The following is a 12676-nucleotide window of genomic DNA, read 5'->3' on the forward strand; positions in this document are numbered from 1 at the left end:
TATGAAAGGACAACAGGCATCTTTCTATGGAACCCGTACCCAAGCTGTAGCACATCCAGACAACAAGCTACCACTTTCGAGATTTTTCACAGATAAAACGGTTGTTCGTCTTACTAAAATGAAGCTACTGACGAAAAATTTGCTTGATAGTAATAAAAAAAAATGTTCTAGGGATCCCTGATTATAAAGAACGCAAATGTGACCGTTTGAACGTTTGACTACGTGACTCTGTCTGATAGGTCCCAGACCTAAAAAGATAGCGAATACTCTTGTGTACAGCGCACACATTTCGGCACTATAAAATGGCCTTGGTCTCAATGAAACCGGCCACCGTCACCGAAACTGGAAGGCATTATCCTATAGAGCATTTCCATCTAGTACAATATTTGTCTATTACTCTCGAAATTTGCTATTCTCCTAAAAATATCGTCCATTTACCGTCAGGAACTCCGATATTTACTCACGGTCTACAATATCATAACCCTTTCAACGTTATGGACCTAGAGATGAGCAAATATAATATAATTACGGTATTAAAAGATAATATTTGTGTATTCTTGCTTAAGACTTCACCTACAAATTTGTTTGACTTTTAGGAAATTAGGAAAATTCTCAAAATTATACAATTGAAATATTTTTATATAACATGTATATTGTATACCAAACCAACTAGCAACAGACTAGTTATAGCCACGATTAAACTACCATGGTCTTGACCAGACCAGTAGCTTAGACCCTTTCGAAAAAAAAACATGAGTAGCATAAAAGTATTAAATATAATATTATATCCGTTGTACCAAAGTACCCGTATGTCCTTTAAATACTTAGCACGGGCCCAGACCAAAGTGGTGTGAAGCGTTTTTAGATATTATTGTGATTTTAGGTAAGGTGTTTTTTACGAAATCATTGTAATCGGCTAACTCTGTTTACAGTTGTACATGGTCTAACACGAAAGCTTAAAAACCTAGTTTTTTCATTACTTCAGTCGAAAAACTTTAGTTGTCTGAAACCCTATCTCAACTTCATACCAACACGTATAGACCCGTCAGCAATCCGATATCTGGCAATAGTCAATAGGAGTCGAATATCCCTTTGTGGCACAAGAGGCAGAAAACGTGACTAAAAAGCTGCACTGCACTCCGAGGACTTCGCCATCTTGTTACAGCTACCCGAATTCGCCGGATGATTACTATTTTATCCGACGGCATGTTAACCATACGACGGTATGTAGTATTATAAATGCGAAAGTGTGTCTGTCTGTCTGTCACGCCCAAACCGCTGAACCGATTTTGCACGAAAATGTCTCATTTCTGTTTTTTCATATAAAATATTACGCAAAGGTCAGAACAGAGGGCGCGAATAGCACATAACAGTAAAATATGATATTCTTAATAAATAATCGCTGGCCCCGGGTAATAAAGGCGTAATATCAAAATTTGTTTTGTTCAGGAGAGACAAAATTAGCTATTTTGTTTATAGTGCAGCGTACAGTGGTCCAAAACAAATGTGTGATGTCTCATATGAAAATTAATTTTTTTACCTATTTAACCATATCAAAATAATTGTAATAAAAAATTACTAAAATAATTGAAAAAAGTATAATACAACTAATAAGCGTAAATATATACGTGGGAGAGCCATGCTTCGGCACGAATGGGCCGGATAAATACCACGTTCTCACAGAAAACCGGCGTGAAACAGCGCTTGCCCTGTGTTTCGCCGAGTGAGTGAGTTTACCGGAGGCCCAATCCCCTAACCCCTACCCTATTCCCTTCCCTACCCTCCCCTATTACCCTATTCCCTCTTAAAAGGTCGGCAACGCACTTGCAGCTCTTCTGATGCTGCGAGTGTCCATGGGCGACGGGAGTTGCTTTCCATCAGGTGACCCGTTTGCTCGTTTGCCCCCTTATTTCATAAAAAAAATATATATAAATTCTTTATTGCAGCAGAATGTACAAGAACAAAACGTGCAACAGAGCGTTCGCTATTCACAATTCGCATACAATTGCTTGATACTTCTTTTGACGTTTAATCGAACCTTAGCGTGCGATTCCACCGGAGCTGCGTTGCTAGGAATGTGTTTTGAGAACCAATAGAATCGCTTCATTTGCCTGACCTCGCTAAACGCAGCGATTCTATTGGTTCTCAAAAACACATTCCTCGCAAGTCGCAACGCATCTCCGATGGAAACGCAGCCAACGGTTGTGACACGGTCGCCGCCGTGCCGTACAAAGTAGAAATTTATGAGCTATTTAGACAGCTTTCACATGGCACGGCTTAGAAGCGTATACATTTCTACTTTATACGATACGGCGACCGTGCCGCAACCGTATGCATGTGAAAAGGGCCTATATCGAATGTCGAGAATAGGTCCCGGTGATGTAACTTTATGGTTCAGTTCAGGGGCACATAATGACTCGAAATCTAATAAATCCAGCAAAACAACGTTATCGTGGGCCATTCGGCCACTAAACGATTTAATTGTCGCCCAAAATTGTCTTGCTGATATTTTATTGGGGGATCTATAGATCGTAATATCATTAGAGTTTTGATAATAATTAGGCCGACGAAATGATCCTACTCGTAGCAATGTGCTTTAACCTTTTAATCCCCAAGCGGCCGGATCCGGCCGCCACAGATTATACTGCAGCCATTCCGTCTACACCCAAGCGGCCGGATGTGGCCGCGCTCTTTCGTTCGATTTAATTACGTATTTCGTCGACTTAGAGACTACTTTTGTATGAAGAAGTTTGGTTAGTTATGATCTACGATAAATTTGCCACATTTTGAATGCAAAATATTATACAATCTGTGGTCGACGAATATTTGTCAGTCATTTGAAAATCGTGAATTTTTCGTGTGTGTTCTGCCATGTTGTGTTGTTTGTTTGATATTATTGATGGATTTAACAAATGTAAGTAGTAAAATAGTTTAATTTATTAATTATAATTTATAAATAGTTTTAGATAATCATTTGAAAGAAATATTTACATCGTAATAACTTCTAGTTTACACGAGAAAATTTGGTTTTTATTTATGTGATTTGAACGCGATTTGTTTAATATTTTTGTAAATAATTGACGTTAAAAGCGTATATGTATTATCGTGTATAAAACGATTTAGATCCTAGTAATAGTATATAATAGTATCGTTTTAGTAAAATAATCAAGATAAAAATTACCTATTTATAACGGCTTTTTGCCGGCCGCGGCCATTTTGAACTTTATTTGTATTGCACTAAGGACGAAGTTTGCTTGTGTATGATACCAAAACCGGTTTTTATTACTCTTATCTCTTATCTGATTATTGATAACAAGTTAAGTTATTTCAAAGAATTGTATACATAAACAGTTTGTATAGCTCTGTGTTATTGATATTAGATTTCTTTTGGTAAATAATTAACACAAAAGTACGGGCACCATTTTATTAGCAGAGCACAAAAAATTACAGAGTAAAGTTTTTGACATATTGTCATAGATAATAGATGCAATAATCATACATAGACTAACATAGAGTATTGAACAGATTATGAAGTGGACAAAGTAAATATAGGTACTCAACACAGCCCCTCAATTTATAGAAGTTTACAACTGCATAAATTGTTTAAACAAAATACAAATTTAATAAATTACAAATTTGTTATATTAATAAATATGTCCACTCTATGCATTATTAACTCTATATTTTATCATAAGTATCCCCTTTTTTTAATATTAGTTACATTAAAATATTTATTAAATTAACAGTTGTTTTATTAACTATCTTAGGATAATAAGAATGCTAAACAATTAAATGTATATAACACATGCATAACTTTTTCAATACAATATTTAAATTAAATTCAACTTGCTACAAAAATAACTATGTTTTTGAATATATAAAGATTTTGTAAATATATCAGAGATATTTTCATTTGTAGGTACATACGAGAATGACACTATTTTCTTATAAATTAAATCTTTAATGTAGTGATATTTAATTTCAATATGTTTAGAAGCTTTAGTATTCATCTGATTTTGTATTAATTTTATTGTACTCTGATTGTCAATCAATAAATGAGCTGAAATGATACTATTACTTAATATATCAGAAAGTATTCCTTTGATGTGAATAAGTTCAGTCATCGAGTGTGCTCCAGCCACATACTCAGCTTCAGCTGTTGACAGGGCGGTACATGTTTGCTTTCTAGAAAACCAAGTTATTAAGTTCTCGCCTTGATATATAGCACAGCCACTTGTGCTCTTACGGTCCGTTTTATCAGCTGCCCAGTCAGCGTCTGAGTAGGCTATTAGTTTTGTGAACTCTTTGGTCTTCCTATAAATCAGCCCCTGATGAGAGGTTCCTTTAAGATAACGTAACACTCTCTTACTTGCTATCCATAACTCTTGTGTAGGTTTATCTAAAAATCTGCTTAAAAATGATACAGCATAAGTAATATCTGGTCGACTGTTCACAGAAATGTACAACAATGAACCTATTAATTCCTTGAAAGGTACATCAATCATATCTGATGGTGATGGTATGTTTACATTAAAATTAATTTCCATTGGAGTTTTGCTTAATTTGCAATCTTGCATGTGATATTTTTCTAAAAGTCTTTTAATCATATCTGTTTGTCTTATTTCCAAGCTACCTTCTGTTCTTGTTATTTCTAATCCTAAATATTTATGTTCTTCTCCTAAGTTCTTTACTTTAAATTCCTTTTCTAGTTCTTTTATCATCTCATTGTTATTTCCAAGGTGTAAAATATCATCCACGTAGAGTAATATCCAAATCTTTCCTTTTCCATATAAACATAAATCATGCTGTGATTGTACAAACCCTTTCTGAGTTACAAAATTATGAAATCTTTGGTTCCAGCATTTAGGTGCTTCTTTTAATCCATACAAAGCCTTTTTAAGTTTTAAAACTTTTCCTTCACTAATTTCCATTCCTTTAGGACATTTGATATAGACATTATCATTTAATTTTCCATTTAAGAAAGCTGTTGGTACGTCCAATTGCTTAAGTGACAAATCTAGTTGAACTGCTAAACTCATCATTAATCTGATAGTTGACAATTTGGCTACCGGAGCATAATGATTATCATTGTTCTGTTGTTGAAAACCTTTCGCTACTAATCGAGCTTTCTTGGTTCCATCTTGTTTCGTTCTGAATACCCATTTTGTGTCTATTGCTTTACTTCCCCTTGGTAATGTAGCTTCTTCCCATGTTTCTAATTTCACTTGTGACTTCAATTCTGTCTTTATTGCTTTTTCCCAATCTTTGTCATGAATTGCATCTTCATATTCTTGTGGATCTCCTGATAAAAGACAGTATGCTATATTTAGATCATATTCTTGTAAGTTTTTTGGTTTTCGAATTTCTCTTCCTGTTCTCGTTATATATTTCTGCATATTTACTCTATCTTTTTCATTCAACTTCTCATTTTCTTCTTCTTCATCTTCTTGATTATTCTTTGGTACTTCTTTATTAGTATTATTAGATATTCCATCATGTTGTATGTTCCCATCATTTTCATTAGGTATTCTTATCTCTTGGTCATCCTCTGTGTTATGTTCAGAAGGACACTCAGTATCTTCCTTTTGAATCAATTCATCTTCATAGTACCTTTCTCCATTTATATTATCATTTTCTTCGGTTTCCTTGTACTTTAGTTGAGTTTCATCAATTCTTACATCTCTTGACACTATCACTTTATTACTTGTAGGGTCCCATAGACGATATCCATTTGGGCTATATCCTACGAGTCTCATTTCTTTAGCTCTTTGTAAAAGTTTATCCTGTTTTGGTAAGATATGAACCCATGATTTTGATCCAAATATCCTAAGTCTTGTTAAGTCTTTGTCTCCAAACATCTTCTCTGCTGGAGTTTGAAAATTGATAGCAGACGATGGACATCTGTTGATTTGATAGACAGCACATCGCACTGCTTCACCCCATAAGGTCTTTGGTAAACCAGATTCAATTAACAAAGTCCGAGCTCTATTATAAATATTCCTGTTCATGCGTTCTGAAACTCCGTTTGACTGTGGGCTATATGGCAAAGTATACTGTTGAACAATTCCCTTATCTTTGCAAAATTTATTTAGTTTTTCATTTTTAAACTCACCACCATTATCACTTCTGATTTTCTTGACTTTACATCCTATTTGTCTTTCCATTCTATTAACATATTCTATAAGCCTATCTGTTGCTTCACTTTTTCTTTGTAATAAGTATACCTCACAGAAATGTGTGTAATCATCTATAATTGTATGATAATATACCTCATTTGTAGATGTAGGAATATTCACTGGTCCTGATATATCTGTGTGTATGAGATCTCCTATATACTTTGATCTTGGCCTGGGTGTTGTAGAGAATGGCAATCTTGTTGATTTCCCTTCTGCACATATTCCACATGTTTTTTCTGAGCTAGGTAATTTCAATAATTTTAAGTGTTTTCTATTAGCATGTCCTAACCTTTTATGCCATAAATCTTTATCAACATTTATTGAATAACATTTTTCTAAATTTAATGTAAGATTAATTGCATACAGATTATTAAGCATGGTACCATAAATTATGTTATATCCTTTAGTAATTGATACAAAATTTTTATGAAATCTGACAGAATTTCCTTTTTCTAATAATTTTTTAACAGACAATAAGTTGTGAGATAACCCCTTTACAAGTAGTGCTTCTAATTTTATAGGTATGTTATTACATTTTAAATTTAAAATCCCTTTTTTATTCGAAAACAAACATTGGCCATTAGCGACATAAATTTTAATTTTAGTTTGTAAATATTCAATGTTTGACATGTACTTTTCATAACTATCAATGACTAAATTTTGAGATGCCCCTGAATCAATAATAAACTTAATGTCCTTATCATACATATCAACAGATAATACCTCTTCACTAGCAACAAAAGAAAATGGATTTCTCTCACTCATAGTACTTGTTCCTTGTTGGAGTGCGGTGTCCCTTGATGATCCCCTCGATTGTCCTCTCACGTTACCTCTGGAGTTGCCTCGGTTAAAGCCTCTGCCGTTGCCTCGATTGAAGTCTCCGCCATTACCTCGATAGAAGTCTCTATTGTTACTCCCGTTGAAATATCTACCGTTGCCTTGCTTGCCTCGATGCTGTCCTCTCATTACATGTCCAGCTCTGCGCTGTATAGCTTTGTGACCAGTTTTACCACATTTAAAGCAACTGAGGAAGCTGTATGCATCCTGTGATTCCACTGAATTATTTTGACTTTTTAGTTCTGCATCTAACAATTTGCTTTTGACATACTCTGTTGTTAGTTCTACATTAGTAGTTTCTAAGGCGGCAATTGTAGTACTATAGCTGTCAGGCATAGTCAATAGTAAGTGGCACACCTTGTCTTGTTCATTTACTGTGCTTCCAGTTTCTTCTAATTGCCTTATTAACATATCAAAATTGTTGAAGTGGTCGCTCAGTTCAACATTGGGGTCACATTTTAAGGTTAATAATTTCTTCCTGACGTATAACGCAGATAATGTACTTTTTCTTTTGAATATTTTTCGTAAGTTTTCGATCATCTCGTTTGCACTCGCAGCGCTTCTGACATATTCCAAGTGTTTGTCTGAGAGGCAGTTAACTATCAAACTTCTAGCTTTTGCGTCTTTCTTTTTGAACTTTTCCGACTTTAATATTTCCTCTGATAAGCCATCTTCAATAGCTTCTTTACATTCCTTCTCCTCTAGGATGCATGATATTCGAAATATCCATGTGCTGAAGTTGGTTCCAGTAAACTCTGGAAGTAATTTTTTTGAAGCGTCGTCCGCCATTTTAGTACCAAGTAATTCCCTTGTAAAATTTTATAGTCCCTCTTGACTTTTTCCTTCATTAATTGCTTCTGAACTCCATAATAGTGGCGGTCGCGCAGTGGAAGCGTATTAGATTTCTTTTGGTAAATAATTAACACAAAAGTACGGGCACCATTTTATTAGCAGAGCACAAAAAATTACAGAGTAAAGTTTTTGACATATTGTCATAGATAATAGATGCAATAATCATACATAGACTAACATAGAGTATTGAACAGATTATGAAGTGGACAAAGTAAATATAGGTACTCAACAATTGAGATTATAATAATGTATTAATATATTTGTTGCGAAATAGTTAGAAACATAGATTTCAAAGTTTACAGTGGTGAGACAAATATCACATCTGACTAAATACTATATTATGATGGCTTGATAGATAGAAAATTTAACATATATTATAATATTTTTCACACAAACATAAAATATGGATTGGATGTAAGGTTATTACATTATTTGTACAAAGAGGGTAGGCCGGGTGCCATTTTTTTTTTGCAAACCACGTACCCTACATTTTTGCAAAGATTTTGGCACTTACTGAAGGGTTAATATTCACACAAGAAACAACACTATAGCAGCCATACTTAAAGTTTGCTTCGTGGAGCCCTTGTAGGGTCTTTGTATTGGGCGCCGGCAGGGGGGTGCCAGGTGGTGCACTTGCACACCTTGGGAATCTCGAGATCAACAAGAATTATTGAAATAATAAGCCGTCTGTAACACTATTACCATGCCGTACAAAGATAGTTCGTAATGTTTCGGCACTAAATGTATTCTGTTGACGTAAATAGACTCTGTTGACGTAAAAAGACAGTCACTGTTGTTAAAAAAGTAAAAAGAAAAGAACAGAAAACTAAAATCTGCACCCCTTGGAAATTATTTCTGACGGCGCCCAAAGCGCGACCAATAAAATAAAATGTTTTTGAAATAGACAATTAATTTAAAGACAAAACATTATATTTTGGAGGTCCGTCAAAAATTTCACTTTTAAAAGGGTTCCGCCACCAAAAAAGTTTGAGAAATGCTGAGCAGGTTGGCAAACAACGTTTTCCGGATACATTACGTAGTTTAATATAAAAGAATTATTTTCAGTGCTTTGCAGACTCCAACAAAACACGTACACGATTGATTAGGAATACCAATAACGAATCCAATGTAGCCAAATCTGTAACCAAGCCAATATAGCTAAATCTGTATAGCCAAATCTGTAATATTGGTTTTTGGTTCGTTATTTTCAGTCAACTCGGGTCGACCGCGAATTCTAAAACTATTTCCATGGAACGTGCTAGAACTGGAATTGTAATGAAAATCAGTTCGTTTTTCAACTTCCCGCTCCAAACCAAACAATGTTTGAGTTTCGGAATGAACTGCAAAAAGGTAATTGTTTATGAGTTTCGCTGCCACTGCTGTTGCATATATACGTACAGAAATACATGCTGATTGGAAAATATCTCAAAGACGTCACTTTGTAATTAATGGCTGGTTTACACGTATTAAGTTGATAAGTAGTTAACTTAATTTTAAGTTGTTAATTGCATGTAAACACAAAATTTAGTAGAGTAACAAGTTAACATTTAGTAAGTACTAAACTAGATGTCAATTAGAATTTAGTTACTACTTATCTACTTAGTACGTGTAAACCAGCCATTAGGACCATTTTGACATTTGATATTGTAACATTCTGGCATTGACTGTGGAACGAACTGTCACCAGCAGTATTTCCGGACCAATGCGACCTGCAAACCTTCAAGAACGTACCTGCAGCTCTTCTGTCCATGGGCGACGGTAGTTGCTTTCCATCTGGTGACACGTTTGCTCGTTTGCCCCTTATTTTAAAAATAAAAAATTGACTGGCTGGATTTATACGCGCGTTTTGGCCGACCCACTGCGAGATCGCAGTTTTCGTTTTTTTTTTATCGCAAAATTATCATAAATCTTATATCTTTAACGAGCAATTACATTTTCTAAAAATGATTCCTAGCTAGATCGATATAATCTCCGAATCGGCTCCAACGATTTTCATGAAATTTAGTATACAGGGGGTTTCGGGGGCGGTAAATCGATCTAGCTAGGAATCATTTTTAGAAAATGTAATTATTCGTGATTTATTGAATACCGAGCAAAGCTCGGTCAAACAGCTAGTTATAATAATATAGGATTGACAATCACGCCGATAAATAATAATTTAAAAAATCCTCTCATCATTTATTTGTCTTAATTTTTCCTATTATTTGTACTTACTCCATATAACAAGACTTTATGCTCTCTTTCTTTTGTTTCTTCATACTACCGACGTGTTGTTCTTGCTCATTTCTAGTCGAAAGTAATACGCACTCTAGCTGAAATATGGCCTAAATCTTTGTTCACCGAGTCAATCCTTTGGATGTATCTTGTATTTAAATAAGAAAACTTTTATAATATATTCTATGTATTCAGTTTTGACGGCAACACTTGCAATTAGTGTTTAATATAATATTATGTAAAAATGGGATTTGAAAAAAATTGCCTACCTAGCATTTTTATCACCTCTATCATACGTCTAGTCGCACACACACAAACACCGTGCCGAAGTCTGGCTACTGTAGGGGGTATTAGTTTTTTTTCCTAACGGAATTTGTTGATTCGGTCGCCGCCATGCTATACTTTTCATCCCGGAAAAGTATACGGTTCCCGCGCGATAAACCAATTCTCGTATCGGAGTTGCGGGCTTCATCTAGTCATTACATGTTACGATTGCCAGGGCCGATTTTAGCATTACCAGCGCCCTGGGCGAAATTTCTTCGGCGCCCAGGGGGGTGAGCCAAAATCTTTTCGTTTCCGCTTCGTTATAGAATCGCCGATGAAAATGTATGGAATTGACATAAGCGTTCGTTAATATGACGTTGACGTTCGACTCGTATTATGTCAATTCCATACATTTTGATCGGCGATTCTATAACGAAGCGAAAACGAAAAAGTTTCGGCTAAACGGCCAGGGTGCTGATCGTGCTGGAAAAATTTGGCGCCCCTTTTTATCCGGCGCCCTAGGCGGATGCCCAGCGTCGCCTAACGCCGCTACTGACAATTGCTTCTGATCTCATGGTATAGCGGCCAACCCGCTCGTTCGCGCGGCTATAAATAATAATAATAATATCTATGGACGCTTCACACTACGTCAGTCTGGCCCCGTGGTAAGTACCTGAAGGACTTGTGTTACGGGTACCAGACAACGGAAATATATTTAATACTTTTATACTATACATATATTATTTAATTTTTTTTTATTATATCATACACATATTTAATACAAATCCAGACCCACACTCAACCAACTGCAACCAATTAAGCCACAGAGGTCGTCATATAAATCGAACCAGAATTGATTTCTTCATCAATTTACCTAACTTTTTACCCTTTTATGTAACATTTTCTGTTGACCAAACTGCAAATAAATCTACTCGACCCTTTAGACATCGAATGAACATCAATCCACACTACTTAAAGATTTGTAGGCGATAAGACGTTTATTGAAATCCTTTTTCTACTCGTTTTATGTGCGATTTATGGGTACGATCCACCGCTTACACTCCTAAGCCGACGATTACTGAACTAACATTTGTAAAAGTATTACTGCGCTAGACGTCGAGACTCCGCAATCGGAAAGAATTCCTTGGGAACCGTATGTACCATAAAATTATACTGTACTCGGCGAAACATGGCCATAGTAAAAGGACTCCTCCTTTTACTATGGCCATGTTTCAAACAAAATCTCGGCGGTACGAGCCTAGTAGGTACAAGTTACAACTGGCCGAGATTTTGTTGTGTGCCGTACGTGGCGACCGCGACGCATTGATACTATGGCGCACACATACAAGCCGCGCGCGGTGCCTTTGTATGAAGATAACTTACTTCCCCTCCTTTTACTATGACATGGCGGTAGCGGTCATTGACTCCCTGTCAAAAACTTGTAATTTTCTATGTACACCGCAATTGACAATGAAGTGTCAGATGTTGTCAATCGCGCCTTTGTATAGAAAATGACAAGTTTTTGACAGGGAGTCAATGACGTTTCGCCGAGTACAGTACAATATACCTAGCGGAATAGAGCAATAATCTCGAGCTGTCAAACGAAACCGAAATTGATTTACGTCTGTGTGTAAAAATATGTGTACGTATACACTTCCACAAGCCTCTTTCTTAGAGATTAAAATGTGAACGTGCCGATAAGTGCCACCTGGACGTCAAAAAAAAGAGTCATGTATCACCACAGAATAGATAGTACAAGGTATCACATTAATTATTCACACGTCTCTTTTTACCACGCAGTGTTACTGATAGTGACATCTCGCTTGCTCAGGCCTTTGTTTCTCTGTTCCGCTAGGTATATCTTATATATTTAAACGAGCAATTCTTGTATATATATAATTGGAATCTCGGAATCGGCTCCAACGATTTTCATGAAATTTAGTATATAGGGGGTATAAATCGATATAGCTAGAAATCATTTTTAGAAAATGTCATTTTATTCGTGTTTTATCGAATACCGAGCAAAGCTCGGTCAAATAGCTAGTTAACTTTATGGTATGTATCGTCACAGACACAGACACACACACACACACACACACATATACCTAAAATATAGTCAATTAAGCTTATTTTCCTATTTTACTTTGTAAATTAGTATGTAGTTTTTGTTTATTTACTTTTTTCCTTTACTTTTGTTTTGTAATTTAGTATGTAAGTCTCTTTTATAAAAGTTGATAAAAGTATTGTATTAATAGCCTAGTCACCTGATACAGGCGTGAGCTTACTAGGTGACTATGTGTTCTACTCAATTAGTGTAATTTAAGTTGGAAATA

The 12676-nt window shown here is 35.5% G+C and overlaps 1 protein-coding gene across 1 annotated transcript in view; it reads left to right on the plus strand.

The window, feature by feature from the left end:
- The window catches only part of LOC121737326 (hemicentin-2-like), a 358492-nt gene that overhangs the window by 202800 nt on the left and 143016 nt on the right, over positions 1–12676 (plus strand). The gene's annotated exons all lie outside the window — the stretch shown is intronic.

The sequence above is a fragment of the Aricia agestis genome, chromosome 20 (genome assembly GCF_905147365.1).
Source record: "Aricia agestis chromosome 20, ilAriAges1.1, whole genome shotgun sequence".
Taxonomy (NCBI): Eukaryota; Metazoa; Arthropoda; class Insecta; order Lepidoptera; family Lycaenidae; genus Aricia; species Aricia agestis.